A 7,526-nucleotide genomic window follows, 5' to 3' on the forward strand; every position below is an offset into this window, starting at 1 on the left:
CTAAAGGGTTACAAACGCTTTTTAATTTTAAGTGACTTAGGCCTTCATCAAAATATGAGTTTTGTCCATTCCTTGCTGAAACAGCCTATGGCAAGAACATGTGAGCGGAAAATTGCGAAACGCTTGGCAATGCCTGTTAAAGCACTTACCTCCACGCAGGTATATCGTCAAACAAGCATCTGCTAATATGAGAAAATAACACTTTTTTAAAGTGTGATAAATCATGTATCAACTGAAGGGGGTAACGCTGTGTCAGAGTGTGTAATGGAACCAGAAGTGCGAACGTTTGCGTGAAAACTGCTGCACGCGCCTTTCATACCGATCCTTCGGTAAAAGTAATAAAATTACATATTGATGTTATGTTGTCTTGTAACTTATATTGAAAATACCCATGTCGCCGAGGTTTCAGTAATATTTTTCAAAATGTTCGAGCACAAAACTTTGCCTTAAGTCTATACCAGCAATATATTGACAATTACTTAAAACATGTTTTGGTATCTTGTTGCACACTTAGCATCCACAAGTAGACGTTAAAATTGCAAAATATTGCAAAAAGCCCGTGTCGCCGAGCTAATTTGCGAACTAAAAAGGACCACTTCGTCATTTTACAGCTTCATTTCTTATTGGTGTTTCAATTTTTAACAGTACCTGTATTTATCATAATACAATGAAGTGTGTTTCCCATCAGAAATTGGTATTTTGATAGTAATTTCTCTTTGAATCGATGTCGCCAATACACACCAATGGTACTGTAACGAATTTTAAACATAGTCTAGCATAAGATGATTACAATAAAATAATCGTTTTGAAAGTGCTTTGAATGTGTCAAGGGTTAAAGTCATCAGTAAAATTCCAAAAATAGGCTTGACAAAACAAATATATTCTTAGAAGCCGTTCAAAGTCAAAATTGAAAATGTCGCATTTCAAGTACTATGCTTCCGTAACGCTATTATAATCTTATTGGGTTAGTGGACTTGCTGTGGCATGTGCGTGTTCGTTTGTACTGCTAGGCGCTTTGTCGTAATTGATCTGGTATATTGTGGTGGTGATTTAGTTCGTATAAATTATCTCTACTATATATATATATATATATATATATATATATATATATACGACAATCGTGTCAAACGGGAAAACGGGACGTGAATACAGTAAGAGAGAGGGCTGTGTGTATGGAGCCCCGTTTTGATATTTAGATAATCTAGTAGCGTTTAGCAGATATGTAGCGGTCACGTATACACGTTCCTCATTGGTTTGTACGATTGATGTCATTTTATAGCTTTTTTTATAAATTTCCAATCAAGACGGGTATATAAGAGCAGTCCTTACGTTTCCTTTACACAACATTCGAACATGGCAAACCAGGAAAGTTACTTGAAGAAACGCAACTTGCTCGTTCAGCTGAGCGAAGAGCAATAGGAAGAACTTTCTCAGCTTGAATTCTTCCCGTTTGAGAGCGGAGTTTTGGTTATGGACAAACTTTTTTCATTTCCGGGAGAAAAACGTTTACTCTTCGCAGCGGAATGCAAAAAAAATGTCTTCAAAAGAAACTAGAACTGTCTACTGAACCCGTTCGATTGTTGACCGAGTCTCCGTTACCTACATCATTTTACAAAACACTGACTTAATCGATGATTGACAATGACAATGTTGTAAAGCTGTATGGAATTGTGATAAGGGAGATGCTCAAATATCAAACGAGAGAACTCTTCATGGCAGAACGAAACAAAATCACAGTGACTAAATTGAAAGATAAGGGTTCACTAGCGTGTTTCCGCGATAGAGACATCCCTGCCAGTCAATTTTTTGCCTCCCAAGCCGCGTTTGAAATGCTAAATGACATGGAAAGTAGCACAGAGAGATCGAAACTTGATTTGCCTCGCTGTCGTTGCATAACCTATTATGTCGATCAAATGGGAAAAATGATTAAAATCATGTCTTTCAAGACTGATGAAAAACCAACGAAAATGACACAGATAGAGGTTAAACTCGAACATCCCCTACGTCCTGTATGCAACACGGAACACACCATTGACGATAGAATGAGACAGGTCGTCGATATAAAGAAGAAAAACTATAAAGAAACACTCACCTATATTCTGTTAGGCCAGGCTATGGCAAGAGTGTCTTCATAACAACGGTGACAGAGAATTTCAATGCTTGCAAAGTCACGGATTTGAAAAACTTCTCCGATGTGAATTCCAATGTGCAATTTCCGTTCTTGGACGAGTTTGATCACTCTACAAACATATCATTTGCCCAGTAATACATGAAACATCATGCTACGTATATCTATGTACAGAAAAGACAAATTTACGCACAAGCAACTGTCTGTAAATAAAATAAATATTTAAGAATATGAATATGTTATCTCAAATATTTAGAAAGCGTATTTACATCCTCTATACGCGCTTTCTTTCACATATTATGAACATTAGATATGAGCTTTTGATTCTAAAATATTTTCAATAAGATTAGTTTCGGTGCTGCTTTATATACGAGCCCGAATTGTACTACACATTCGTACTGTTTCAACATTTGCATATATATACTCAAATCTCTGTTTTCTGGATCTCAAGGATACATTGAATATATATATAGATAATTTGCATTAAGGGATATAATAATATTCAGAACAGTTATATATACAGTATATATATATAAGGTATAGTCTAGTATCGAAAAACGGGAAAACGGGACGGTAAATACTAAAGGTGAGGGTATGTGTATAGAGCCCCGTTTTTACAAAAAGACTCACACGCCTACGTTCATACAGGAGTAATAATCAATTGATGGCAAAGTTCATCTCTTAACGCTTCATCCTTATCACAAGTGATGATCGTTACTTGCATATCGATTATGTTGTGAATGCATTGAAGGAATACTCTCTGATTTGCTTAGAAGATGAGGGAATCAAAGAATTGAAAATGAAATTGAACTACGTTGTCGGAAACGGAGATGATTTTCTACTCGTGGAAGAAAAAAAATGTGACGAAGAAACTGGACAAAGTTTTACATGCTGCCACATTTTCTTCTCAGATAGATGTACCAGTAACATGGCTGCTACTGCTTGTTTCATAGTGATAAGCTATGATACTATTGTTGTTTCTTTTCGGTCTCAATGGTGAATAAGCTATGTTCCATAATGATCCAACAATATGGAAAGAAACTCACGCCTTTGAGCTTGCATGATTTCTGGAATGAAAAGCGTTGCGTATTACGAAAATCCAAAATACAAGATATGAAGCTTGAACGTGACATAGAGTCCAAGAATGGGTCAACCATGTTTGCATAAGAGAAATGAATGCGAAAATAAGAGAACTGTATCATGATCAATGGACGTACATCGACTCATGTTTTGATAGACATCTAGTAGAGACGAAACTACACAGTTCGGGGTTTCTACTACTTTTAGTTATCTATATAATCTTCTTCTATATGTATAACACATGTATCAATCTGTTATCATGTAAACTATGGTACAGTCTTTTTAAATGTCTCTTCACTTTACATATACCTACTATCTCTGGATGGAATATTACTGAATGTCTCTGAACACATAAATAACTGTTTATCATCAAACCACTCAAGATGTGTAACATGTCCGGGTCTGAAACATACATAACAACAATAGTAAAAGATATGTATGATATCAAACGAATATCATACAGATAATCATATATCATACATATAATAGATATCATACACACTATAGATATCAATTACTTAATTATAAACCATACTGCTTTACTTGAACATTTACATTATACCAAGTAGAACCATTAATCAACATGTATCTGTTGTTCATTTAGAAGTTATCGGTTATACATTAATTACACAACAGATTATAAATGATTTAAAAAAATATAAAACATATATCACATCATTGTTATCTAGTGGTCCAGTGGTCTATATAGTGGCTAATACCTAGTGTTTCAAGTAACTGGCAAACTGCACAGATCTTGACTTCAATCACTCTATTCCTTCATACTAAAACACATGTATATAAAGACAATAAAATACTGACAATATAGCATACCTTATTTGTAGAATAAACACCCACTTTACATTTGACAACACTCTCCGGTCTCCTGTCTGCTCATAACTGGGCTTGTGAACCAACACCGCCAAGAGCTGTAACTGTGCTGTAATGTGAATAGTGTGATATTCATGCTAGATGTTAAAACAGAAGTAAATGGCAGTTGGTAGACCTGCGATTACAGAACTTTACGCGGATTCGAGAATGACAGAAATAACGCGTAAAATGAACGAATACAACAATATCAACCGAACCAGAAACAATACAAATCCATCGATACAATGTAATAACTTTATACGAACCCAATTCCTATATCCAAAAAAACATACAAACTTATAAAAAAGTAAAACACTTGTTAAACCACTTTGCCTTGCTAATAAGAAATTAAACATGGCGGTCTCTACCGCAAACCAAGATCACGTGACCACAAAACAACCAATACTCCAATCTTATTGGACGAAACAAAGTGAAACTAGCCAATCTAAAAATAATCAGTTCGTGGAAATGGTGACAACATCTCACTTTTCTATACTTTAAAGATCCTATGTAAAATAATAAATAAAAGATTTAAAGGCCCATGTTGACAAATCTGAAATATGAGAGGAGTTAAAAACATTAAATGGACAACATAATGAAAGTGTTAAAAATGACACTGCTACAGACACGTCTTCAAATTGTATCGAAACAGGATAGGAAAATTGAATATTATGTGTTGCCGATGTGTTTGGTTTTATTCAAAAATGAAAATAGTTATAACATACTTATAGAATTATGTGCGTAACATTATTTATTCTTGTACTTGAACACACGTGAACACACGTGAAATATGTGGTACAAAATTCTTGTCTTTCGTAACTCTAGCAGCGATACACTGGAAATAACAGACCGATCTTCATTTGAACGATATGCTGCATACACAGAAGGACACGACCTCCTGAATCTTTTGAAAGCCGGATTTAATACGGTACTTGTTTCATTAGAGAGCAAGTGTCGTAAGGACGCTGTTACGGAGGGATGAAAAATCTTAGAAAACGACACAGCTGATATGGTGTTGCATCGTGATAAAAAAGTTATATTGCTGATGTTCTGCCTCGACTATTAGATCATTTGTCATGTTCAGGGCTGGAGATTAAAGCGATCACTCCAAGTACATAGTAATCATAAAATCACCTACAACAAACTTCAGTGTGGTTATTCGCATTGTAATCGACTGTAAGTTTTCAAGGGTTAGGATATCTACACTTTTTGAACAAACTGTTACACCCTTAGTGGATTATCATCAGATCAACAATAATCAAGTCCTTGTATCCTGATAAATCATCTGATATCGACAAGATACTACTACCAAATCTTCTAAAGGACTACCTGAAAGACTATTTCAGCCCAATCTAGGTTCTGATTTGTCTCATCAAGAATTTAAAACAATATCATGTTGTGTGCCTGTGTTTATTAGACACATCTAGAACCGAAATGCTTTGATACGACCTTTCACTAATACATTACATACTGGGCACTTTCGATATGTGCCCACATCTTACTTTTGGAGTACAAGACGTCCAACACTACAGTTGATATGATACACAACTATGTAGAACAACAGATACAGCTTCGAAGTTCGAACTCTACCTCCTCATCAACAACAGACGGTCTTGCACCACTGTCTCAGTTCATAAACAAGGTTAGAAGACAACCAAAATGATATCGGCTCTTTGTAAGTCTGGTCCTTGGGTATGCCCTAGGAGAGGTTGTTCGAGATAAATTTATCTAAAGGGATAAGTTTGTCGTATTATCCTTAAAGGTATGTGATGAGGTCTGTCACAATTTCATACGTTTAAGCACTAACCGGCAAGGAGGAGGAGTATGTACTTTCATCCGTGATGACTATGCCTTCAATCCAAAGACAGATATTATTATTGATGGTGCAGAATACCAGTTCATAGAACTTTTATTACCTAGAAATAAGCCTATTTATGTTGGTACTATATATCGACCACCAAATCAGAATGATTTCTTGGAAAATTGGAAAAAATTCTTAAATGTTTAAGATCAGATTGTGAGACTGTGATCTTAGGGGATTTTAATATTTGTTACTCTCAAAAATCTAGCCATCTTTTTAAGGATTATTATGGAATTTTACAGTTATTTAATCTTGACCAAATTGTAACAGAACCAACTAGAATCTGTAATGGATCAGCTAGTGTTTTAGACCATATTTTATGTAACAATAGAGAAAAAAATTTCACAGAGTGGTGTTATAACTGTGGGCCTTAGTGATCATTTTATTACTTTTTGTACAAGGAAAAGTTCAAAAGTTAAAAGTTATCGACATAACACTGTTAAAATAAGATCCTTAAAAAATTACTGTAAGGAAGATTTTATTTATAGGTTAACACAAGCCGACTGGAGCTCTTGTTTTTTATCGACAGATGTGAATAGTGCCTGGTCATCCTTTAGAGACATTTTTACCAAAATTTTAGATTCTGTAGCACCTATTAAGGAAGTTCGGCTAAAGTCAAAGTCTGAACCTTGGATGACTTTTGAGATCTTAGAGAAAATATAGCTAAGAAATAGCTTCCTTTACAGTTTTAAAAAGTCTGGGCAGAAAGAGGACTATAAAAAAATTGTCTTATAGAAATTTAATGCAGAGAGAAATTAAATCTGCTAAATCCAGTTTTTTTTTCAGACAAGATAGAGGAAAACCGTTTTACCCCAAAGACTGGCAAAATTTTAAAGATCTGGGATATAAAAAATGTAAAAAAGACAACCAGAATGTAGTTTTATCAGTTGATGATGAAATTTGTCCTGACTCGTTTAAAATTGCAAGCTTTTATAATGACTTTTTTTACGAATAATGCCTCTGTACTGGTAGCTAATCTTCCATGTGGAAAACAGAAATACGATTTGAAATCAGATTGTCTATCACAATTTTATAAAAGTAAAGATCCAGAAAACAAGGTATTGCATTTAAAAACTGTTTCAGAAAAGTTTGTCTTTAAGGAACTCTGTAATTTAAACTCTTGTAAAAGTACTGGACTGGATGGTTTACCGGCAAGATTTTTAAAAGATGGTGCAACTGTTTTAAAAATTCCTATTACATATATTATAAATCTGTCACCATCAGTGGGAGTTGTTCCTGATGATTTTAAAGAAGCTAGAGTTAAACTACTGCACAAGAAAAATAGTACACTAGATGTTGGAAATTATAGGCCCTTTAGTATTTTAAGTATTGTATCAAAAATTTTAGAAAGAGCAGTATATGTTCAATTGGAATCGTTTTTTAGTGTCAAATAATATCATGTATGATTTTCAGTCAGGTTTTAGAAAGTCATATTCAACTGATAGCTGTCTTATTCATTTGTTGGATTCAATCAAAATTAATACTTCCAAAGGTCTCTTTACTGGTATGGTCATGTTGTACCTGCAAAAGGCGTTTGACACAGTTGATCATAATATTCTGTTTGGTAAACTGGAACTTATGGGAGTCAGA

Source organism: Mercenaria mercenaria, chromosome 8, assembly GCF_021730395.1.
Source record: "Mercenaria mercenaria strain notata chromosome 8, MADL_Memer_1, whole genome shotgun sequence".
Taxonomy (NCBI): domain Eukaryota; kingdom Metazoa; phylum Mollusca; class Bivalvia; order Venerida; family Veneridae; genus Mercenaria; species Mercenaria mercenaria.